This window comes from Pleurodeles waltl, chromosome 6 (assembly GCF_031143425.1).
Source record: "Pleurodeles waltl isolate 20211129_DDA chromosome 6, aPleWal1.hap1.20221129, whole genome shotgun sequence".
NCBI classification, from domain to species: Eukaryota; Metazoa; Chordata; class Amphibia; order Caudata; family Salamandridae; genus Pleurodeles; species Pleurodeles waltl.
The window spans coordinates 1295707316-1295734464 of NC_090445.1; positions in this window are offsets into that span (position 1 = coordinate 1295707316).

The following is a 27149-nucleotide window of genomic DNA, read 5'->3' on the forward strand; positions in this document are numbered from 1 at the left end:
CATAGGGTTTTCACTATGAGCACTGGGCCCTGGCAAGCAGGATACCAGTGAGACAATGAAAACACCCTGACATACACTCACAAACAGGCCCAAAGTGGGGGTAACAAGGCTAGAAAGAGGCTACTTTCTCACACCTTCCACCCTCTGGAAACACCAGCATAGCAGCCACCCAGCGGGCCCATACCTCCGTCCCCAGGACACGTCAATCAGCTGTGTGTCCACCACAACAGGGAACCCAGGATAACCCACCACCCCAACAACAACAGGGACCTGGGGGCAGTGGTAGTGGGCACACGGTCCAGGGGACAGAGGCCAGGAACACACGGGAACTGGGAGGGCTGCTGTGCGACAGGGGGCGGACAGGCCAAGGGAACCCACTCTCCACGAGGCCCTCTCCTCCATCATGGGAGCCTACCACCACTCCCAGGAGACGATGGCAACGGTACTGGCCAAGTTTCAGGAGACCCAGCGCCTGCAGGAGGAACAGTATACGGGCTTCAGCGAGGAACACAGAACCATAAGCTCCACCCTGGGCACCATCATATAGGTGCTGAAGGAACTTGTGAACACCAGGAGGGACACTGTGGCACTACAAGGGGCCCCTGACACTAGCATGGACAATGAACTGCCCACCACCTCCGCCGGCGCTAGTGGACAGGAGGCACCGCCACAGGACCACCACACCAGCACCCCACCCCCTGCAGAGGGAGAACCAACCCGCAAACGTTCCCTGAGATACAGGACAAAGACAGAGCACGATGCCAAGACCCCCGCCAAGAAATGAGACCACCCTGATTGTCATCCTACTGTCCCACTTTGTCACCCTGTCCATACTGAAACTGCCCCAGCTATACTTCCCATGCCCATATGGGCAATGCACCTGTGAGACTAATAGACTGGACTCTGCCATGGACATTCCTCCGCCTTCACCCCTCACCATTTCACTACCCCCTCCAATATTGAGCACTTAAATAAACACACTTAAAGCACAAAACAATCTGTAGTCTGTCTGTGATTTTGAAATAGTGTATTAGCAATTACAGTGACAAAATGCTCTTTCAAGTTTAATAACAACATACCTATGTCACACAGCTCTAGTCCATGAGGAATCTAAGCAGATGTCACACAGTGGGACCCACATCTGTGAAATCGTAAGGGAAAGTGAAAACTCAGTGACCATACACTGGGTGAAAACGACACACAGTAGAGAGGTAGTAGTGTTAAAGTACATGTGGTAGGCAGCTCTGTATTCTTACCTGTGTCTCACTGGAAATATTGCTGGATCACTGAGTCCCTGTTGTGCATGTCTTCTTCCCCTGCTTCCTCGTCTTCACTGTCCACAGCCTCCACAGCTGCAACAACACCGCCATCTGGACCATCCTCCTGCAGAAAAGGCACCTGTCGTCGCAAAGCCAAGTTATAAAGCATACAGCAGGCCACGATGATCTGGGACACCTTCTTTTGTGAGTAGAATAGGGATCCACCTGTCATATGGAGGCACCTGAACCTGGCCTTCAGGAGGCCGAAGGTCCGCTCGATCACCCTCCTAGTTCGCCCATGGGCCTTATTGTAGCGTTCCTCTGCCCTTGTCCTGGGATTCCTCACTGGGGTCAGTAGCCATGACAGGTTGGGTTAACTAGAGCCACCTGCAAATGGAGAGGGACAACTGTTAGACACGCACTAACCTGGAGGGATATCTCCTTACCCAGACAACCATTCCCACTGACTTGCTTCCAGGTGCTCACCTAATAGCCACACACGGTGTCTCTGGAGTTGACCCATCACATAAGGGATGCTGCTATTCCGTAGGATGTAGGCGTCATGCACTGAGCCAGGGAACTTGGCATTCACATGGGAGATGTACTGGTCTGCCAAACATACCATCTGTACATTCATAGAATGATAACTCTTCAGGTTTCTGTACACCTGTTCACTCCTGTGGGGGAGGACCAAAGCCACATGTGTCCCGTCAATGGCACCTATGATGTTGGGGATGTGTCCCAGGGCATAAAAATCACCTTTCACTGTAGGCAAATCCTCCACCTGAGGGAAAACAATGTAGCTCTGCATGTGTTTCAGAAGGGCAGACAACACTCTGGACAATACGTTGGAAAACATAGGCTGGGACATCCCTGATCCCATGGCCACTGTTGTCTGAAAGGAACCACTTGCAAGGAAATGGAGCACTGACAGCACCTGCACTTGAGGGGGGATTCCTGTGGGTTGGCGGATTGCTAACATCAGGCCTGGCTCCAACTGGGTACACAGTTCCTGGATTGTGGCACGGTCAAGCCTGTAGGTGATAATCAAATGTTGCTCCTCCATTGTTGACATGTCCACCAACGGTCGGTACACTGGAGGATGCTGCCATCTCCTCACATGTCCCAGCAGACGGTGCCTATGAAGGACAACAGCGATCACAGAGTCAAACAACTCAGAGGTACGTACCCACAGTTTACATAGAACACCTATCATACACAAAAGGTGGCCTGTATGTGTGTTGAGTCTAGGCCTAGGTTTGAGTGACGCAGTTGGAAATGAAGCCACGTGGGCCCCTGAAATGGCGGCTGCCTGACCTCTAAAGTGGGACAATGGGTTTTGAGGTAACTGCGCTGGCGTTGTACACCATCGCGGTAGGCAGTCGAAGACCGCAGCGCAATGCTGTATTGGTTAACATTGGATCCTATGGGTCCCATGAGCCAATGGCGATGTACGCTGGCGGTGACGGTACGCACCGCCGCGGACGTGACCGACATTTTCTATCACTTCAATCACTCAATACCTGATCTTCGACAGGAGAGGACCTATACTGCAAGTGCTGCTGTGACCTCGGTCTGGAAGAGACAATGGCTCGAGTGTCTGGGGAAAGGGCCCCTGCCTTCACATCGGAGGAGTTGGAGAAACTCGTGGATGGGGTCCTCCCCCAGTACAGGCTACTCTACGTTCCTCCAGACAAACAGGTAAGTACACTGGGAGCATGCTGTATGGGCTATGCCTGTGTGAGAGGGATGGATGTAAGAAGGAAGGGGGGGGAGTGCTGCGTGCATGAAAGACGGTGAATAAATGTGCCACATGGCAAGGGTAGGGATGGGGGCCAATCACTTCGACGGTGCAGTTGGTAATAACTTCTCTTTTTCCCCTGTACATTTCATGTAGGTCAGCGCCCACCAGAAGAAAGATGTTTGGCGTGCCATCGCCAAGGACGTCCGGGCCCTGGGGGTCTACCACACACGGAGCACCCACTGCTGGAAAAGATGGGAGGACATTCGCCTCTGGAGCAAGAAGACGGTGGAGGCTCAGCTGGGGATGGCCTCCCAACGTAGGAGGGGTGCCCGTCGCACCATGACCCCCCTGATGTTCAGGATCCTGGCGGTGGCCTACCCGGAGTAGGATGGGCGCTTGAGGGCATCACAGCAGACACAAGGGGGTGAGTACACTCTCATTCTGCTGACTTTGCGCGCAGTGAGGGTGTCTGAGTGGGGGAGGAGGGCTGTGGGTTTCCCTAGGCCAGGGCGAGTTCCGTAGGCAAGGCCCCTCCGTATGTCAGGCCATGTGGCACCCCAGTCCACCTCTGTAGAGTGCCAAGTACAGGTAGTCATGCCCCTGTGTCATCTATGTGTGCAGAGGTCGTCCATAGACTTGTAGGCCATTTCCCAGAAATTGAACACTGGAGCCCAAGAGCGCGGCGTAGTGCAGGGGGCTTCTGTGTCTGTCGTGTCCGCCAATGGTAGCGGTAATGCATGCAATCAACATGTCTTTCTTCTGTGTCCCCCACTTTTTGTGGTCTCCCTGTTCTTGTGTGCATTGGCATCATCAGGCGGAGGAGCAGTGGCAACGGAGCACGAGGGAGCTGCATCCCACATGGCCCTGAAGGGCGACACTACGGAGTCTGAATTCACCAGTGGGACGGAGGGGGAGGGGAGCTCCACGGCAGGGACACGAGCTGACACCAGCGACACGGACACGTCCTCTGATGGGAGCTCCCTTGTGGTGGCAGCAACATCTGTGCCCCCCACATCTACAGGTACAGCCACCCCCCCCTACCAGCACTGCCCTCCCAGGAGCCCCTCAGCCTTTGCCCTGTGCCGGCTCACCCAGGAGGGTGGGCATCATCTTCGCCCCAGTCACATCAGGCCCTGCCCCAGTCACCCCTGCTGCCCTCAGTGAGGAGGCCATTGACCTCCTCAGGTCCCTCACTGTTGGGCAGTCTACCATTTTGAATGCCATCCAGGGTGTAGAGAGGCAGTTGCAACAAACCAATGCATTCCTGGAGGGCATTCATTCTGGTCAGGCGCCCTTCACCGAGCTTTTCAGACTCTGGCCTCAGCACTGATGGCAGCCATTGTCCCTGTCTCTAGCCTCCCCCCTCCAACTTCCGCAACCCCAACCCAATCCCCTGTACCTCAGCCTATCCCAAGCACACCTACAGACCAACATCCACACACCTCAACACACAAGGGAAGCTCAGGCAAACATAAGCACCACACATCCCACAGGCACTCACGCAAGCGTCACACACATGCAGGCACACCAACATCCACTGCCTCCACTGTGTCCCCCTCCTCCTCGTGTACCTCCTCCCTCCCAGTCTTGTCTACACTCACACCTGCATGCAGTACCTCTACAGCCACTACGTCCCTCTCCAGCACACCCACCACCACACCCCGCTCATGTGCAGTCACCACCCCCACTACCATTCACACGTCCCCTCTGTCCTCTCCCAGTGTGTCTGTGACGCCCCTCCCAAGATACACAAACGAAGGCACACACCCATCCAACAGCCATCCACCTTCCAACAGCCTCCAGCACATGCACCTTCACCCAAAGTCACTAAACGTACACCTCCTACAACCACCACCTCTTCCTCCACTCCCAAACCCCCTCCAGCTACCCGACCCAGTGTGTCCCAAAAACTTTTCCTGTCCACCCTTGACCTCTTTTCCACACCTCCCCCATTCCGTCTGTCTCATAGGTCCCGAACTAGCACCTCAGCCACAACATCTCCGGGACCAGTGGTGCCTGTAGTCACCGGAATCTGGAGTGCACCGGCCACCTGGGCAGCCAGTGTGGCATGAAGCCACAGCACAGACAGTCCCCCACCTGTGAAGCATCAGAAGTTGGCCAGTGCCCGGCGGGAGAGGGTGAAGACTCCAGCCACGAAAGCCACTCCCAGGGGTCCCGTTGGGAGTGTGGAGTCAGCTGTGACAACTTCCAAGGTGGGGAAGGGCCACAAGAAACCCAGCAAGTCTGGCAAGAGCTGCACGGCGGAGAAGACCACCATCATCCCAGCTGCCCAGGAGGCCACCGCCAGCACCAGCCCAGCTGCCACCGCCAGCACCAGCTCAGCTGCCCAGGAGGCCAGCACCAGCCCGGCTGCCCAGGAGGCCACCGCCAGCACAAGCCCAGCTGCCCAGGAGGCCACCACCAGCACAAGCCCAGCTGGGCCATGAAGGACCACCAGAAAAAGGCCCGTTGGGCCATGAAGGACCGCCAGCAAATGGCCCATTGGGCCATGAAGGACCACCAGCACCAGCCCCGCTGGGCCATGAAGGACCGCCAGCAGCTGAGACCCTGCAATGGAGACCGCCATCTGAAGCACCGCTGAACAGGGCACCGCCATCTCAAGCACCGCTGAACAGGGCACCGCCATCTCAAGCACCACTGAACAGGGCCCCGCCATCTGAAGCACCGCTGGACAGGGCACCGCCATCTGAAGCACCGCTAGCCCATGAGCGGCAGGCGCACTGACGCAACTGAGTCCGTCACGGGGTGAATGATGCACTCTAGGCACCATGCCCCCTGCAGAACCAGTGGAGACTGACATCCACTACCTCTGTCCTTAACAGGATGAAGCACTCTGGGCACCATGCCCCCTCCAGAACCAGTGGAGACTGACATCCACTATCTCTGTCCTTAACAGGATGAAGCACTTTGGGCACCATGCCCCCTCCAGAACCAGTGGAGACTTTCATCCACTTGTGAGACTGTGGCTTTGCACTCCCCAGGATTGAACAGTGGGCAACCCACCCACTGTAGAGATTTGAGAGACTGTGGCTTTGCTCTCCCCAGGATTGAACAGTGGGCAACCCACCCACTGCAGAGACTTGAGAGACCTGTGGCTTTGCACTCCCCAGGATGGAACAGTGGGCAGCCCACCCATTGTAGAGACTTGAGAGACTGTGGCTTTGCACTCCTCGGAATTGAACAGTGGGCAACCCACCCACTGTAGAGACTTGAGAGACTGTGGCTTTGCACTCCCCAGGATATGGCAGTGGGCAACCCACCCACTGTAGAGACTTGAGAGACTGTGGCTTTGCACTCCCCAGGATTGAACAGTGGGCAGACAACCCACTGTAGAGACTTGAGAGACTGTGGCTTTGTACTCCCCAGGATGGAACAGTGGCATGTGGCCCCCGCGTGGATTTGGCGTTGTGCACTCAAGCGGCTGGGGTGCCCCCCCTTATCCCTCCCCCTGAGATGCCTGTGTTCTTGCTCTCTGATGCCCCTGCAGTGTTCTCTCCGTCATGGTCGGGGATCCTGTGTGGGCCTCGCCTATACTGTGTTGTCCCAGTGTTCCACAACTATCTCAGTGCACTACCTGGACTACTATGCTTGGTATATATTTTGTACATGGTGTATATATATATTTCTGCCTACTTGTTTTTAATATTTTACAATGGTAACACTAATTTTCTATTGTCTTTGCATTCTTCCGGGGGGTTTGGGGGGTGTTACTGTGATGCATTGATACGCATTTGTGTGTGTTGTAGTGGGTGAGGGTGGGGGTGTTGCGTGTGTGTGTCCCTTTTTTTCCCTCCCCCCTCCCCTGTGTCGTAGGTGCAGTACTCACTGTGGTCTTCGCATCTGGCGTTCGTGCCCCTGGTAGAGGAGCAGTAAGACTATCGCAGGGAGAATTTGGATTTCCGGGTCCATGGTGTCCTCGTTCCTCGTGGGGTGTGTAGAGGTGATCGTTTTCCCTTCGAAATTCCTGTTTCCGCCATGTTTTTATCCACGGTGAATCCGCCCCGGAAAAGGTGGCGGATTGGTAGGTTGTGATACTGTGGGTGGTACATTGTCTCCCGTCTGTCTGTTGGTGGTGACCGCCGCGCTGTTTGTTTGTACCGCTGTGGCAGTCGGAGTGTTAAAGTGGCTGTTTTTGTTGGCGGTTTCCGCCACGGTCGTAATTGGAATATTTTTTCCGCCGGCCTGTTGGCGGTTTTACTGCCGCTTTAACACCGTCCGCCAGGGTTGTAATGACCACCTATAACTCGCACCTTTGCCATTCACTGCTGATTACTCCAGATATTACATCACTCATAAGAACTTTTATAACATCAATAAAAATATCAAGAAAACATTAGCAATCAAAATGTTGAATTAAAAACTATGCAAGGCAGGGGCATGAGTTATAGTTACTTGAAAACTATAACTGCTGATTTTCTCTAGTTTTGTGCAAGTAAATTCAAAACCTAACTGTAACCTTTTAGTTTTTTTAAGTGGATTTCTGTGTTTTTTTCAATTCTATTTTCTAACTATAACATCCCTGTAACTTTTTTTTATACAGTGAATACATATATATTCACTGAAAAAAACAAAGGTTATAGGGATGTTATAGATGTTATAGTTAGGTTCACATTAAAACCCTATAAATTCAGCTGTTATATTTAGAGTTATTTCAAGTAACTCTCACTCTTACCTTAAGGTAACTGTAATTCACACCCTCACCATGCAAGTTTTCTCATTAATAATTTTACTGCATATGTTTCAGTGATATTATCAATGATGTCATAGAGGATGTCATGAGTGGTATCATATCTGCGGTAATTATCAGTGCATGGTGAAGGCCTGAGTTATAGTTACCTTAGGACAAGAGTTATGTTTACTTGAGGTAACTCTAACATCTGAATTTATATGGGTTTGTGCGGTAAAATGTGAACCTAACTATAATGTCCCTGTAACCTTTGGTTTCTTAGTAAATTTCTAAGGTTTTTTTAAAAATTTCATTTCGTAACTATAACCATTGTTTTTTCTAGTGCATTTCTAGTTTTTTTTAATATTAAGTAAAATGCCAATCACAATGAATGGTGGGGGGCGGGGTTGGATGAAGGGCCTGGCATGACATTGTGCTGCCCCCACCCAAGCTTCCTCCTTCTGCCCCCACTCATCCATTGTTCAAGTCCATGTTCCTGCTCCCTCATTACAGCCATGTGTGGCCATTGATCTGCTACTGCCCTTTCTGCCTGCCCTGACCATTTAGCTTGCTGACCCAGCCACCTCCTCCCTACCCTCTGTTGTCTGAGTCTATGCACCAGCCCACTTCCTCCTGACTGCATGGTCCAATGTGCTGCCACCTATCAGAGACCCCTCCTGATAGGTGCTTACCTTTCTATGTAGCCAATCCTCCTCTGAGGGCTATTTAGGGTCTCTGCTGTGGGTATCTTTTCAGCTAACGAATGCAAGAGCTCACCAGAGTTCCTCTGCACTTCTCTCTTTGTGTTCTGCCAAGGATCAACCGGTGACTGCTCCAGGATCCCTGCAAAACCGCAACGAAGTAGCAAGAAGACTACCAGCGACATTGTAGCGCCTCATCCTGCCAGTTTTCTCAACTGTTTCCTGGTGGTGCATGATCTGAGGGCTGTTTGCCTTCACCCTGCACTGGAAGCCAAGAAGAAATCTCACGTGGGTCAACGGAATCTTCCCCCTGCCAATGCAGGCACCAAACTTATGCATCACCAGTCCTCTGGGTCCCCTCTCATCTTGACGAGCATGGTCCCTGGAGCACAGGAGCTAGATCCAAGTGTCCCAGACAGTCCAGTGGCCCTTCTGTCCAAATTTGGTGGAGGTAAGTCGTTGCCTCCCCACGCCAGACAGTATTCCTGTGTACTGCGTGAACTACAGCTGCTAGAGCTTCTGTGCACTTTTGTAAGACTTCCTTCATGCACATCCTAGCCCAGGTCCCCAGCACTCCGTCCTGCATTGCCCAACTCGCTGAGTTGGACCCCGACTTCGTGGGACCCTCTTTTGTTGTGCAGATTCGAATGTCATTCTCAGGTCTTCTGAACACCTGTTCAGGTGCTTCTGCTCATGCTGCCTGCTTCTTTGTGGGCTCTCTGTATTGATGAGCACCTCCTCTGTCTCCTCCTATTTGGCGCAACCACCTGGTCCTTCCTGGGCCCTGGCAGCAACCAAAATCCTCAACCATGACTCTTGCAGATAGCAAGGCTTGTTTGCGTTCTTACTGTGTGGAAACAGCTCTGCATCCTTCAGCACGATGTGGAACATCTTATGACTAAAGGAGAAGTTCCTGTCACCTTCCGTTGTTGCAGAATCTCCAGCTTCTTCCAACCAGAGGCAGCCCTTTTGCACCTTCATCCGGGGTTTAGTGGACTCCTGCCCTCCTGGACATTTGCGTGACTCTTGGACTTGGTCCCCTTCCTTTGCAGGTCCTCAGGTCCAGGAATCCATCTTCAGTGCTTTGTAGTCAGTTGTTGTCTTTGCAGAATCCCCATATCTCAACTTTACTGTCTTTCTGGGTAGTAGGGTAACTTTACTCCTACTTTTCAGGGTCTGAGGGGGGATATCTTGGACACCCTTAGTGTTTTCTGACACTCCCAGCGACTATCTACACACTACACTAGGCCTGGGGTCCATTCGTGGTTTGCATTCCACTTTTGGTGTATATGGTTTGTGTTGCCCCTAGGCCTATTGTCTCCTATTGCATTCTATTGTGTTCTACAGGGTTTACAGTGCGTTTCTACCTGTTTACTTACCTGTATTTGGTTTGTGTGTATATTGTGTATATTTTACTTACCTCCTAAGGGAGTATATCCTCTTGTCGAAGTAAGCCTCAGCAAGGCCTACTAGTGCAAGGGGTTCACCCTTCTCTGCACAAAGTCTTCAGACCATATGGGAAGAAGTTGGCACAGAAACTGAAATAAAAGACAAAGTTCATTAAACCTCATGAGGTGGTACTACAGTTCAAACAGCACCCTTCGGTAATGTTTGAAGTAGCACACTGAACTAAGAGAGTATGGTCCTTTTATACCCACGCAGGGGCTAAAAGAAGGTGGTACAATTATAGAAGCAAGACTTATATACATATAAGGTCATATGGAAATGCACAGTCGACGGGTAGGAGGGGCTAACAGTTTTCAAGGCTAATGTCTTCTTCTAATGCTTAATCTAATCGCTACTAAATTACAACAGACGACCCTTTCAGCATTAGCTGAAGACATTCGTCTTTCTGGGAAAATAAAAATATTCATCTTGTATATTTATGCTCATCATTTCAGCTATTTCCTTATCTAACATATTTTGTGCTTTCATTTCTGTAATATCTCTTTTGGTAGGCATACAAGCAGTAATACACATGGAGCAGAACATTGGACCACACTGAATACAGATACAGCATGTGAAAAATATTGCAATCATTACACACAGGATAGTCAGTAGTTTCCAGCCCCACCGGAAGCAAGAGCCCAAAACCATCCAGAATAAGTCCAAGTGCCAGTCTCTGTGTGAATTTCTGCAGCAATTTTATGCAATTTAGATATTGCATCATATACTGAAGGTGAGTGATCTGGAATGAAAACGCAGCAACTACTACCGATGATGCGACATGCACCACCTCGATCAGCTAATATCACATCTAGTACCATACAATTTTGGAGCGCTACAATCCTCGCAATTTGGAGCTCCTCAGTAATATTCCCTAGTGCCAGAGCTGCCTGATTGGTAACAGCTTCCACAACCCTAGTCAATCGTCTCACTTTCCTACTGTTTGAAGCAGCACCCACAAAGGAGAATATCCCTAAATTAAAATCAACATATTTTTGCAGGCTAGTGTCCGTTTGGTCTACCTCGTTTGTACTTATTGTCCTTTTATTTTTAATGATGTCATTGAACAGTTTAAAATCTCGGTGATATGATGCAGGTGCCAAAAACACAGGGGTAATAGAAAAAATATATAACACACACCTGACCACCCAACAGGTAGTTTTTAATATCCATAGTTACCACAAACAAAATATGGATTATGTGAAGCTGTAAAACTACTATTATTTACACCCTCAATAGTTAAAATCGAGGTACAATCGCTTGTCCCCACTGGATTTCGCCCAATGCTACATATATATAAATCTGCTTTAGTTTTTGTAACAGAAATCACAAATTGTTCTTTCTTGTCAGAGTCTCTTATACTTGTGAAGGCATATGGTATTGAAACATAGTCCGGTTGATACTCTTCCCATTCCCATTTAGTTCCTTTGGCTTGGGGATACTCATCTTTGTCTTGGTAGCATACTTTATGAAGGCGAAAAAGAAGTCCGCCCTCTGTACGTTTTCCAGATGCAAACAAAAGCATATACCAAGCTTGACAAGAACCATTGTGTGAAAAAGGAAGAGGAATGAAAGGTGTTCCTTCTTTCTTTTGATGCACAGGTATCATTCCACATACCCAACAGTTAGTAGTATTTGTAGCATTATGAGTATAATGCAACATCTGAATGAAAGTATTATTGAAGTACGATTGACGGTGCTTCTGCTCATGATAGGGAAGGGTAAAGTAATAGTGATCCTCTTGTACTGAAGTAGTGGCAACAAAAAACTCACGAGCAGGAGCCATCTTTTCAACAAACCAGGTGATTATTGCCATAACCACCAAAACAACCACAAACCCCATAGTACTAATGATCACTTTGTTATTCATTTTAGCAACAGTGATAATCAACCCTTCCAGAAATTAATTAAACACAATCGTTGGAGCTCTTATCCCTGGGCAGCTGCTAATTTCTTCACCATGGCCAAGACGGGTGTCACTGCTCTAATGCATGGCTGATCCCCCCCCTTGCCACATTGGCTCTCCGTTTCACTAACCCAGGGCAGTAGCTCAACCAGTTTTCTCCAACACTATAGATTCTTTCCTTGATCTCAAAATATATTGCGACACTCCAGAAATCATGTGGTCCGGGAAGAACTCCGCAGATTCGTTAGGTGATATAGCACGGCCTTTCTCCGTAGTCAAGATCTCTCGATGATTGGTCAGCACTGCAGGTTCCACCAAGGTAGGTAGCACTCTCTTGCATTGAGTACTATGGACCCAATTCGTTCGGTTTGTCACTCGAACTGCTGTCCTCGTCACAAGGAGCACCTGCTCTGGGCCTCGCCACCTTGGTTCCAAGCTGCCTGATCTTTGAAAGGACTTAATCATCACCTGGTCACCAGGTCGGAGTTCAAGGCCTTCACCTGTAGATCTGTCAGGAAGTGCTTCTCGAACCTGTTGATGAATAGAAACCTAATTGTCGGTTAACTGTGCCAAATAATCATTCATCAGGACACAAGGAACATCACATACAGAATTTGGCTTAGGAACTCCCCAAATGTTCATTGGCCTTCCAAATACTATTTCATAGGGGGTAAGGCCTGTTCGAGAGTGTGGCACTGACCTAATAGACAATAATGCCAATGGTAATGCATCCGGCCAAGTTAAAGATGTGGAAGCCTGTACCTTTGCTAACTTCCGCTTCAAAGTAGCATTATACCTTTCCACCAACCCTGCTGATTGTGGGTGGAAAACCGCATAGAACTTCTGTTTGATCCCTAATCCTTTCAGGACATACTTAATGACTTCCCCAACAAAATGAGGTCTATTATCATTCCATAAAAGTCTGCAAACACCAATCCCAGGGAAAAATTATTTCAAAAGCACCTTCGCTGTGGTAATGGCAGTATTATCCTTTGTGGGGTACGCCTCTATCCATTTACTAAAGGCACATACCACCACCAAGACATACTTTAAATTATTGCAGCATTCAAGCTGAATATAATCCATTTGTAGAACTTCTAAAGGTGCAGTTGGTGTAGCAAACCCTTCCGCAGGAGTTCGTGTCCCTTTTCCAGGATTGTATTGTAAACAGATCAAACAAGACTGTACTACTCTCTTAGCTGTACTGGAAATTTCTGGATGCTCCCAAACTTGCGTAAGCAACTTCGTTATTGTTGAAGCTCCAACATGTGCCAGCCCATGTGCCATCTGAACCAAAGGCAATTTCCATTTATTCATGTGCTTATTCCGCCAACAACCCTCATCATCCAATTCTCCTTCTTCAGACCATTGCTCACGTTCATTCACAGAAGCAGATTTCTGTATATCTAATACGTCTTGTCTAGCATTATGCCAACGTTCAGCTTGTGACTTCACTACATACATAGAAGTAGTACTTCACTGCATCGCAGTCTCATGTGCTATGCGGTCCGCAAGGGCATTACCTTGCCCTATCTTATCGGTCACTTTCTTATGTGCACTACATTTCACAATAGCTATTTTCTTTGGATATGTCAATGCAGTCAAGAGGTTATGCACTAATTCTCCGTGCATTATCTGCATCCAGGGGGATGTGAGAAAGCCTCTCTCCTTCCAAAGCAAACCAAAATCATGAGCCACTCCAAAAGCATAGCGGCTGTCTGTAAAATGTTCACACAAAAGTCAGTACTAAGCTCACATGCTTGTGTCAAAGCTATTAGTTCAGCTACGAGCTGTCTCCACTACCGTGTGTATTGTGGTGATTGCATATGCAGCTGAGGTCGTACCATCTGGCAACTTCAAACAAGACCCATCAACCCAAAATTCCCTGTCTACATCTGGAAGAGGCGTATCTTGCAAAACAATATGACCCTTTGTCAGTTCTTCTGTAAGGAATATACAATCATGTGTTTTTTGTGACTGAGGCTGAGTCACCGGATATGGCAACAAAGTGGCTGGGTTTAGTGTTGCACATCTCTTCAGTGTAATGTGAGGAGCCAGCAATGTCAATTCATATCTTGTCAGGTGAGCGCTAGTTAAATGTTGCGTCTTTGTTTGATTTAAAGGAGCATCAACCGCATGGGGTACTAACACCAACAGCTTATGTGACAAAACTATCCCTTCCCTCGTATTGACACAGCTGTTGCCGCAACTGAACGAAAACACCCAGGCAACGCTCGAGCGACAGGATCAAGTACTGCTGAAAAATATGCACAGGGGCGCTGTTTATCGTCATGTGTCTGTACTAAAACTGACAATGCACATCCATCTTTCTCATGTATGTAAAGTGCAACAGGCTTTGTGTAATCTGGAGTACCTAACACTGGTGCTGAACAAAGGGCTTGTCGTAGCTGCCGGAAAGCAGTCTCACATTCATCTGTCCATGGGAGGGGCAATGAAGTATCTTTAGTCAAAAGTGCTAGCAAAGGTTTGACAATGTGTGAAAACCCTAATATAAATAGCCTACAAAAAGAATTAAGACCAAGGAATGCACAAACATCTTTCTGAGTAGAGGGTACTGGTGTATCTAAAATTGCTTGAATATGATCTGATGTAAGTGCACAGCCCTCCTTAGACAAAAGGTGACCTAAATAGGTTACCTTTGGTCTACAATATTGCAATTTCTTTTGTGACACTTTATGATGGTGTGAAGCAAGAAAAGAAAGTAAGGACAAAGTGTTCTTTTCACATTGCTCAGGGGTATCAGCTGCCAACAAAATATCACTGACATATTGTATGAGAGCCACACTTTCATGCAAAACAAAAGAATCAAGTTGTCGTTTTAACGCTTGTCTATAAATACTAGGATTCTTAGTATAGCCTTGAGGAACTCTGCAAAATCTATATGATTGTTTATTCAAAGTAAAACCAAACAAATATCGTCTGTCAGGATGAATAGGAATCGAAAAGAAAGCATTCTTCAAGTCAATAACAGAGAACGTAGTTGCTGTTGGAGGAACCAAAGTAAGAAGTGTTGTGATGTCAGATACCACAGGATATTGTGGTACCACAATCTTATTCACTTCTCGTAAATCAATAATGAATCTGTAAATCCTAGTATCAGTATCCTTTTTCAGAATAGGAAGAATCGGACTGTTACAAACATTATACGGAACTTCATCAACAACTCCAACTGCAATAAGATCATGCACAATTCGTATGAGTGCTTCTTCACCCTCCTGTAAAATTTTGTATTGAGGCAAACGTCGCAATACAGCTCCCTCCTTGACACTAATATGTACCGGTGGAATAATCATTTGTCCCACATCAGTATCTGAAGTAGCCCACAAAGTACTAGGGAGTGAAGCTAATGCAATATCCTCTTTAACAAGACAAACTCTTTCCATCACAGGATGATTATCATTCAAAATAACACGCACCCCTTCAGGAGAGCATCGTATTGTAGCCCTGAAACACTTGAGCATATCGAGACCCACAATATTGTCTGGTGTATTTGGAGAAAGCAAAAACGGACATGGAGCAGTAAATTTATCAACATGGAATGCAAGTGGTTGTGACAATGGGCTAGGGGAAGGTGTTCCATCGAAACCTATCGATGTAATGGTTAAGCCAGACAGGGGAGCCCTTGGAACCAATTGTTTAGACAAGGCACTACGAGTAGCTCCTTTATCAACCAGAAACTGATCAGTAGAACCCAAAACATGTGCTGTAACATAGGGACCCCTCTGATCTACTGGAACTTCAACTGATTCCTTACCCCATCCTAGGCAATCCTATGCATAAGTAGAATCTTGGAAATCAGGCTGCACACAGTTAGACATCTGGTATTGGTTCCGTCTTTCAAACGTGTTAAACCCATCCTGCCCTCGTACATTAGCATCAACCCTAGCATGAACATTCGTGCTTCTTCTAGGCCCTGAATATCCTGAGCGATTTCTCATTTGTCCCCAACCACGTGAACACTGCTGAACACGTAGTGCTGGACAATCGGCAGCCCAATGCCCAAATTTCTTACAATACACACACTGATCAACAGACAAATTCGAACGAGTGTAAGAAGAACCATAAGATCCACATCCACCTCTATCACTATCTCTAAAAGGTGGACCATAAGATTGAGCCAACATAACCTTCGTCTTTAATTCTTTAGTCTTTTTATCCTTGCTACCTTTTGCTTCTAATTCCTGACTTTCATAATACTGAGCCATAGTCAAAAGAGAAACTGGAGTAGAGGTAGTCCATGAACTTTCACTATCTTTTAGACGACTAGCTATTCCTGGTAACAGATTTGCAACATATTTATCGACGAACAAATGTCTGCCCGTATCATCTGACAATAACTGGCCGCTAAAATCATGAAATGCTTCTTCAAAGCATATAAAGAAATCAGAGACAGATTAATCTGCCTTTTGCTTACAAGACGCTAAAACAGTCCAATCTATCTTATTAGGGGGAATAATCGTTTTTAACTTAACTAATATGGCTGCGGGAAGATCTAGAATCAACTGACACGGCTTTTTCGCAGGTTCCCTATCCCCGACCATCTGTTCTAAATCTTTCCATGACGCCCCAAAAACTACACGATCATCAACTTTACGAACAGTTCTCCACATATCTGGCGGTAATATCAATCAGAAAAATAAATCAATGTCAGACAAAGTCATTGGTACAAGAACTAATTGCTCCCTCAACTTCCTCATAAAAGGCGGCTGGATTTTTCCGCGGGTCAGGTAATGCTGTTTTAATTGCCATTACATCTGCCCTATTCCAAGGAGTATACACCCAATTATAAATAAAATAACCCTTAGCATCAACATAAGTTTTATCATCACTTGTACCCGATCCTTTAGGAGGAACATACAAAGGTGCGGCCTCCCAAATTAGTTTCGCGTGAACTATCATAGTCTTATCTGTTCCGAAGATGGAAGCTTGCACCCGGCCGGTCTGAGATGTCCATGCAACTACATCCACTGCCTTTTTCTCCTCTCGCAAACGGACTGCCGCAACACATAATTTCACCAAACGCCTGATTGCATCAGCCACCTGGGAGAAAACAAAAAGACCATCATGCATTTGCTCACGATCAGCTGCTACATCATCGGGCTCTAACTCATCAGAATATTTCCGAAATAGTCCAATAACTTCTGTGCCAAATGCCTCAGTAAAATATAGCTGCTCCTTTTCCGTCCACCCTTTCATGTTGTCTAAAAGTTCAGAAGCAGAGACAACACTAAGAATTGCTTTACGAGCAATAGATCTAAGCTCAGGCGCACGGTCAGCAGGCAACATAGAGCGACTGTCTCGTATCTTCTGTTGCTCCGAACCGGAGACCTCCGCTAACTCATGAGGGGCAGAAGGAACAACATACGGAGGTGGAGGGCGATCTAGTAACAAAAAATAATTGTGCGGTTTATTAAGGATAGGATAGAGAGGTTGTTGAACAGTGCATTGGCCAGTTACCTGTAATTTACGTTCTTTCTCTTCTATCTCCTTTAAATCGTTTATTTCTTTCTTTCTCATTTCCAATGCTTTCATATATACATTCTTCCGCTGCTCTATCTCAAGCAAGGCTTGCTCACGCTTCAATCGTCCACGCACTCCTTTCTCCCACATTCGTACACAGTCAAACATCTTGCCTAGACCTTCGCTTACACATACATTGCTCCACATATTCAATCTTTCGCAAATCAAATGACCCATGATTAGGCCAACGTACCTCAGGATCCGCACAAGTGTATTTATTCCATAATGTGCTGTACATTATAGAAGAAAGACCATGTTTAACATACACATCTCTATTAGGCGTCCCCTCTGGGGGTGCCGGTTGCGATTCTTCCAGTCTCAAATTGGTACCTTTACAAAAGCAACATATCCTACGAAGGGCACTAAAAACAGGCATGCCAAAAATAGTGCAGAATATGCAGTATTATAATCAAAGTAGCACTTAAAGTACCTCTAGTATGATGTGCTGTTCAAATCAAAATTAAATTGGAGAAAATTCTCCTCATTACCTGCCTATATAAATTGCAATTTATATATCAATTCAAAGGACACAAATTGACTAGTCACCCAAAACACGAGAGCCACAGTAAGTGGTGCTAAACTACATTACCAAACAAAGGCATCAAAACCCACAGCAAGTGCCGTAAAACGGCTCTTACCAATCACACGGCGTCCAGATTCCAACTGCCAAGTTCTAAAATCGACCAAATGGTCACTGCACGACGAAGGAACAAAAAGGATCTCAGTCGAGGACTGGCGCCACCTGGATGGTCAAATCAGAAAGAAGGGGAAAACGCCATGGTTGCCAAGACTCGGGTCTCCTCAGGCAGTGATCGTCCGTAGCGAGATCCCAATCCTTCGTCACGACCAATCCGTTGGGCGTCCAAGTCGCCAATGAGTCCCTGTTCGGGCGCCAATTTGTCGAAGTAAGCCTCAGCAAGGCCTACTAGTGGAAGGAGTTCACCCTTCTCTACACAAAGTTCTCAGACCATATAGGAAGAAGTTGGCACAGAAACTGAAATAAAAGACAAAGTTTATTAAACCTCATGAGGTGGTACTACAGTTCAAACAGCACCCTTCGGTAATGTTTGAAGTAGCACACTGAACTAAGAGAGCATGGTCCTTTTATACCCATGCAGGGGCTAAAAGAAGGTGGTACAATTATATAAGCAAGACTTATATACATATAAGGTCATATGGAAATGCACAGTCGACAGGTAGGAGGGGCTAACAGCTTTCAAGGACTAGTAGACACATTACTGTCTGTTGCTAATTACTAATTACTAACAGCTGCAGACCTTACTGGGCAGGTGCAAAAGTGGGGGATGCTAAATATAACTTGTCACTAGACAGATTTTCAAGAGTAGTTAACAGGAAGGTAGGACAGAGCACATGGCGAGCACATGGCAGCATGTGGCAGAGAAAATGGCTGCCATGAATACAAATGGATTCCGCGAAATGTTCACAATAGTTGCTAAATACAAGATGTCTTCTGCTAATGCTTAATCTAATCGCTACTAAATTACAACACTCTGAAATCCTTTTAGCATATTGTCACTAAAATAAAGTACCTTTATATTTAGTAACTCTGAGTATTGTGTTGTCTTATGATATAGTGCTAAGTGGTATAAGTGGTACAGTAGGAGCTTTGCATGTCTCCTAGTTCAGCCTAAGCTGCTCCGCTATAGCTACCTCTATCAGCCTAAGCTGCTAGAATACCTCTAATCTACTAATAAGGGATAACTGGACCTGGCACAAGGTGTAAATACCACAAGGTACCCACTATAAGCTAGGCCAGCCTCCTACATGCCTTGACATCGAAAAAAGGCCCCAAAAGTTATTTAGCAGCCCACTAGGAAAATAATGCATTACACTATAAGACCTTGTAATGATATTTCCAGTTTGGAAGTAACTAAAAATATAATTTATGGACTCATTTTAATAGTTAATCAAAATTCAATTTAATGGTGACATTGGATTTTAACTAACTATGTTTGAAAGGTACTTTTAGAAAAGTTACTTGTATTTTCGTAAAAATCTTGGGGTCTTTCTGCGAGTATTCATCTGTTACCTGACTGCTGATGGCTCCCCTGTTGTGAGATATGGATTGTTTCCAGACACAGGACAAAGTTCTTGGCTATGGGAAGGTGTTGACCTTCCATTGACAGGATGACCTCTGGGCTGTGTAAAAGGACTAGTTACAGTTAAAGGGACCTTCTGTGACATAAGAAACTAAACTGACACCAGGCCAGATTCCTTTCTTTGTCCCTCTAGTCAGCTTGACTTCAAACCCAGTGGAGAGGGGTTTTCCCCAGAGTGGTTTGCAGTGACCACAAAGAAAGCTTTGCCCATTTTTGCAGTTATAACTCAGAGTGTGTTGAGGGAGCTCTGCCTAAGGGAAGAATTCCGCTCCCATCTTGGTTTTAGGTAGAGAGGGATACTGAGGGATAGTTTACAATAAAACACACAGGCCCATATTTATACTTTTTGACGCAAAACTGCGCTAACGCAGTTTTGCGTCAAAAAAATTAGCGCCGGCTAACGCCATTCTGAAGCGCCATGCGGGCGCCGTATTTATTGAATGACGTTAGCCGGCGTTACCCGCCGGCGCCGTGCGGTGTGCGTTAAAAAAAACGACGTACACCAGGCAGCGCCGGCGTAGGGGAAAATGGAGCTTGGACGTCAAGAAATGGGGCAAGTCAGGTTGAGGCAATTTTTGCGCCTCAACCTGATTTGCGCCATTTTTTTTTCACTCCCAACACCCATAGAAATGACTCCTGTCTTAGCAAAGACAGGAGTCATGCCTCCTTGCCCAATGGCCATGCCCAGGGGACTTCTGTCCCCTGGGCATGGTCATTGGGCATAGTGGCATGTAGGGGGGCACAAATCAGGCCCCCCTATGCCACAAAAAAAAAGAAAAAAAAATACTTACCTGAACTTACCTTAATGTCCCTGGGATGGGTCCCTCCATCCTTGGGTGTCCTCCTGGGGTGGGCAAGGGTGACAGGGGGGGTCCCTGGGGGCATGGGAGGGCACCTCTGGGCTCCTTCAGAGCCCACAGGTCCCTTAACGCCTGCCTTTTGCAGGCGCAAAAAAACGGCGCAAAAGCGGCCGTACGTCATTTTTTTTGACCCGCCCACTCCCGGGCGTGATTTTTGCCCGGGAGTATAAATCCGACGCACATGCCTCGGAGTCGATTTTTTAGACGTGAACGCCTACCTTGCATCTCATTAACGAAAAGTAGGTGTCCACGCTAAAAATTGACGCTAACTCCATGGACTTTGGCGCTATATACGTCTAACGGCAAAGTATAAATATGGAGTTAGTTTTGCGTCGGAATTGCGTAAAAAAAAACAACGCAATTCCGGTGCAAACGGAGTATAAATATGCCCCACAATACATGCTTCACAGTTGGGTAGGGTGATCTCTGGGATGTCTTAACTCAGTGGCTAGGGTGTGACCACTAACTGCCCTCATCCACAGGCTGCACTGGGCATAAATGTGGCATACAAAGTACCTTTCTCAGAACACTTCTAGACCTGAGATGTATTATCTTAAAAACCTGCAGAAAGACTGGACCTGCTTGTCTTGAGCCAAGGATCCCAGAAGCGACGCCAAGGGTCAGTTGAGTGACCCCCTGTTTGCGCTACATGGCTGTAACAAGCTTCATGAGGCTCTTTCCTGTTTTACAGTTGGCCAGTTCCAATCTGACCTGACCTGAGCATCTCTGCTGGACTCTGTAGGAATAAGTTCTGACCCCGAGTACTGTCCCAAAGGTCCTGGACCAGTCTATTGTCATAGTGTGCTCTTCCCTGTCGAACTGAAAGCTTTACTGGACTCCAAGCAGAGCGTTGACACTGACAGCCTATGTTGATGGCTTTAAAGGATTAGCACCATGCAGCACCTGATCAGTGGCTTCACTGGACTCGATTTAGAGCCTCGTATGAAGCAACACTGGCAACCTTAATTGATGGCTTCACTGGATTTGATGCTGAGCATCATCCGAGCAACACTGTCAACCTTCGTCAACAGCTTCACAAGGCCTGAGGCAGAGCAGTCTATGATTAACCCTGAGACCTTGTGCCACCATCCTCCACTGTTGTCAAGCTCTTCCTCAGGTCCAGTTGCTGCCTAAACCCTCAGAAGACCTTCTACAGCCACAAAGGTTTCTGAATGAGAAAGCAACTTTTTGACCAGGACCCACTTTGCTCCAGCCTTAAAACTTACCCTTGTCCCAGTCAAGCACCACCTGTTGCCCGCAGCTGGCATTAAAGGCCACATGTACAAATGTCAGGTTTTGCGAGTCGCAAAAACAGATGTACAACAGTGTCTCAGACACTGTTGGCGATTCACAAATGGGTTGCAAGGGACCTGCCTCATTAATATGCACGAGGCAGGTTGTAAATTACGACCCATTTGGAAATGGCCCTCTCACAAGGATGGGGGCCTGCTCGAGTCAGCAGACCACTATGTCTGAGACTGTTTTCTTTTTTTTTTTTTTAAATGCAGCACATTTCCTTTAAAGGGAAATTAGATGCATTTCCAAAATAAAAATAAAACATTTCAGATTCATTTTTTCAGAACTTGGGACCACTACCTGCTCTGAAAAAATGTTTGTGCCCCAATTTACAAGGGGGAAGGAGTCTCTTGGGGACCTTTTCCCATTTGGGAATGGTTGAACACCAATTTGAAAATGGTGTTAACTGAGATTGTTTTGTGACAGCATTCACTGTCACAAAACAATCATACTTATCACTGCGACTAGCAATCAGGAAGGGATGCCCTTGGCAGCCCCTTCCTAGTTGTGACTCACAAATGTATTTAGCGATTTGTTAAAAATAGAGGTTTGTACATTGGAAAATGTTTTTTTTTTGGTTGCAAACAGTCCAATTCTGAGAATCAGGCCATTTGTGACCAAGATGAAATGTTTTCAACGGAACAAAAAATAATATTATGAACTAATTTAAGGACACCATACCTAGATAAAAGAGGTTTTTTCTAGAATTTAAAATTGCTGTGGAAGTCAAGGAATACACTTCCCCCTGGTGGCCAAGTTTGTATTAATTATTCAATTACCCAGGTCTAGGGGTTATTGGGGTCTGCCTCATTTTCTTAAAGTGGCATTTTCAAACTAACAGTCTAAAAACCAACTTCACTAACAGATGTATTTTTAAATTGTGATTTCAGAGACCCCAAACTCCAATTTGTATCTTCTCTCAAAAGAAAACTTCACCTTAAGAATAATGAAATGCAGCCCCCATGTTAACCTATGAGAGAGAGAGGCCTTTCAACAGTGAAAATTGAATTTAGCAGTGTTTCACTGTTAGGACATGTAACACATATCAGTACATATCCCACCTTCAACATACATTGTACCCTGCCCATGGGGGTACCTAGGGCCTACCTTAGGGGTGCCTACATAAAAAGGGATGGTTTATGCCTGAAAAGTGGGTACACTTGCCTAGTCCAACTGTCAGTTTAACACTGCATACACAGACACTGCAGTGGCAGTTCTGAGCCATGTTTACAGGGCCACTAATGTGGGTGGCACAACCAGTGCTGCAGGCCCACTAGTAGCATTTGATATATAGGCAATGGACACCTCTGGTGCACTTTACTAGGGACTTACTAGTACATCAAATATGCCAATCATGGAAAGCCAATAATACATACATTTCACACAGGAGCACTTGCATTTTAGCACTGGTCAGCAGTGGTAAAGTGCTCAGAGTACCAAAAACAGAAAAACAGAGTCCAGCACGCACTCAAAACATGGGAAGCAGTGGCAAAAAAGAAAGGGGAGTCCACCCAAGGATGCCAGGTCTAACATGTGCCCCCCTAGCTGAAAGTGGGGAGAACTACCCTATCTCATGGAAGTTCTCTTCACTAAAGCAGAAGAATCTGGACAGACCATCAGCATTGGCATGTTCTGTTCCAGGGCGGTGTTCCACTGTAAAGTCCATCCTCTGTAGGGAAATGGACCACCTCAACAGTTTTGGATTCACACCCCTCATCTGCATTAACCATCTGAGGGGCCTGTGGTCAGACTGAACCTGGAAGTGAGTCCCAAACATGTAGGGTCATAGCTTCTTCAGCACCCAGACCACAGCAAAAGCCTCATGCTCAATTGCACTTCACCTATGCTCATGGGGAATTAACCTCCTACTTATGAAAGCTACAGGTTGATCTAGGCCCTCTTTGTTTAGCTGAGATAACACTGCTTCTACACCATGCTCTGGAGCAACAGTCTGCACGACAAATTCTTTGGAGAAGGTTGGTGTCTCAGGACTGGTGCCGTACACATGGCTGCCTTCAGGGCATCAAAAGCTGTCTGGCAAGACCCAGTCCAGATCACCTTACTGGGCTGCTTTTTGTGGGTTAACACAGTCAAGGGAGCAACAAAAGTGCCATACCCCTTGACAAACCTCCTACAGTATCCTGTGAGATCTAAAAAGGCTCCCATCTCATTTTGGGTCTTAGGAGGCTCCCAAGCCAGAATGGTGTACATTTTTGGCTGTGCGGGACTACCTCGCCACTCCCCACCTGGTGTCCCAAGTACACCACAGAACCCTGCCCTATTTGGCACTTGCTAGCCTTAATAGTGAGGCCTGCCTTCTGCAGGGCATCCACAATTTGTAGAGGTGCTGTAAGTGTTCCTCCCACGTGGAGCTGAACACAGCAATGTAATCTGGGTAGGCAGCACTGAAATCATCCAGTCCAGCCAACACCTGATTGACCAACCTCTGAAAGCTGGCAGGGGCATTCTTCATACCAAAGGGCATCACACTAAATTGGTCATGCCCATTTGGGGTTGATAATGCAGACCTCTCCTTTGCCCTCTCAGTCAGGGCAATCTGCCAATATTCAGACGTTAATTCAAATGTGTTGAGATATTTGGCAGCCCAAAACAGGTCAATGACCTTATCAGCTCAGGGGATTGGGTGCATGTCAGTCTTAGTGACTGCATTGAGTCCCCGGTAATTCATGCAGAACCTGAGTTCTGGAGTGGCAGCTTTTGGGACCAAGACAACAGGGCTGGTCCAAGGGCTATTGGAGAAATCAATAACCCCAAGAGCTAACATTTTGGAAACCTCATCCTTAATGTTGGCCCTGACCTTGTCATTCACTCTGTAAACCTTACGTTTAACAGGAGGGCTGTCCCCAGTGCCCACATCTGTGAGAAAGTAGCCTCTTTCTAGCATGGTTACCCCAATTTGTGGCCTGTTTGTCAGTGTTTGTCAGTGTGTTTTTACTGTTTCACTGGGATCCTGCTTGCCAGGACCCCAGTGCTCATACTTTGAGCCCTATTTGTCAGTGTGTTTTTACTCTCTCACTGGGATCCTGCTAACCAGGACCCAAGTGCTCATAGTTTGTGACCTATGGGCCTGATTACAACTTTGGTGGAGGGGGTTAATCCGTCCCAAATATGACGGATATCCCGCCCGCAGTATTACGAGTCCATTATATCCTATGGAACTCGTAATACGGTGGGCGGGATATCTGTCACATTTGGGGCAGATTAACCCCCTCCGCCAAAATTGTAATCAGGTCCTGTGTGTGTTGTCTGTATGCTTGACTGTGTCACTGGAGTTCTACTAACCAGAACTCCAGTGCTTATGCTCTCTCTGTGTACCAGATTTGTCACTATAGTTTAGTGTCTTCATATTCCAATTCTGATTGGCCCACTGGACCCCCCTTATAAGTCCCTAGTATATGGTATATAGGTACCCAGGGCAATGGGGTTCCACAAGATCCTTATGGGTGTCAGCATTTCTTTTGCCACCCATAGGGAGCTCATACAAACCTTTCTTCTGGACTGCCACTGCACCCTGAGTGAAATAGTGCACACACTATTTCACAGCCATTTTTCACTGCACAACTTATAAGTCACCTATGTGTCTAACCTTCATTTACTCAAGGCTAGGTTCAAAGTTACTGTGTGTGAGGGCACCCTTGCACTAGCAAAGATGCCCCCACATTGTCCAGGGCCAATTCCCCAGACTTCGTGAGTGCGGGGACACCATTATAAGCGTGCACTACATATATGTCAATATATATATGAAACTTCACAATGGTAACTCTGGGTATGGCCATGTGAGATGTCTAAGATCATGGAATTGAACCCCTAATCCAAATCAGATATTGGGGGCCAGTTCCATGCACCCTTGGGGCTCCACTATGGACCCCCAGTACTGCCAAACCAGCTCTTTGAGGTTTCCACTGCAGCCCCAGCTGCTGCCACCTCACAGACAGGTTTCTGCCCTCCTGGGGATTGACCAGCAAAATCCCATGAAAGCAGAACAATGTATTACCTTTAAGAGAGGGGTGTTACACCCTCTCCCAATGGAAATAGGTGTTACAGGCATGGGAGGGGTACCCTCCCAGAGCCTCTGGAAATGCTTTGTAGGGTACAAATGGTGCCCTCCTTGCACAATTCAGTCTACACTGGTTCGGGGACCCCCAGTCCCTGCTCTGGTGCAAAACTGGACAAAGGAAAGGGGAGTTTCCATTCCCTTGTCCATCACCACCCCAGGGGTGGTGCCCAGAGCTCCTCCAGAGTGTCCCTGGCGTTAGCCATCTTGGATTCCAAGGTGTGGGGACCCTCTGGAGACCTTTGAGTGGCCAGTGCCAGCAGGTGGCGTCAGAGACCCCTCCTCATAGGTGCATACCTGGGTCGGTAGCCAATCCCCCTCTCAGGGATACTTAGGGTCTCTCCTCTAGGTGTTTCCTCAGATTCAGTTTGCAAGATTCCTCCAGGACTTCTCTGCATCCTCTGCTTCAGCTTCTGACCATGAGATCAACCTCAGACTTCTCCAGGAACCACTGTAACTGCAACAAAGTATCCAGGAAGACTCCTGTGACCTGTAACTTCAGCTCCAGACAGGAATTGCAACAGTTTCCAAGGTGTGCATACTCTGAGGACTGCCTGTCTTCACCCTGCACCAGATGAACCAAAGGAATCTCCCGTGGAGTGACGGATTAACTTTCCTGCTTCAGCAGACACCTCTCTGTGACAACAACCAGTACTCTGGGACTTCCCTTCTGTTGACGAGCATGATCCCTGGAACACAGGTGGTGGACTAAAGTGGCCCAGACTGTCCAAAAGTCCAGCTGTCCAAATTTGGTAGAGGTAAGAGGTTGCTTCCCTTGGCAGCAACATTATCCCTGTGCACTACGTCTTCTGCAGTTACTTGGGCTTCTGTGCACTTCTTACAAAAGTTCTTCATTCACAGCGTAGCCCAGGTCCCCAGCACTCCATTCCTGGGATGCACAACTCTCTGAGTTGTTCTCTGGCAGCGTGGGATCCTCCAGTGTAGTGCTGTGATGACCGCACTTTACAACTCATTTGTCCCTGTGTTCTTGGACTCCTGTGGGTGCTGGCTGGTCTTCTGAGAGCTCTCTGAAGTGTGGAGAGCCTCCTCTGTCTCCTCAGTCTGAGTTGAGACCCCCAGGTCCCTCCTGGGTCCAGGCAGTTCCTCTTTGACCCAAACAGCATACTTGCTTGAACCAAGGCTAGTTGGCGGAATCCAGCGCCGCAAACAGCCTGCATCCAACAATTCGACGTGACACATCTCTTGCACCTTTGGGAGCAGGGTCAAGACTGATTTGCATATAGCTGGGTCCAAACTGGGGTGACGTGGCAAGCAAAATAACGATGGAGTAAACCCAGATCTGTGACTGGGGGTGAGTGTTTGAAAAGTTTCAACACTCTGTCCATCATTTTATTTTGACATCTCTTGCACCAAGCAGGAGACCGCAGCTATCTTCTTAGGTGCATTTCTGTACTTTTCTTCCAACCGGAGAATCCACTTTTGCACCCTCTTCCAGGTGAGCAGGGGCTCCTGTTCTTCCTGGACTCTTCATCGACTTCTGGACTTGGTCTCTT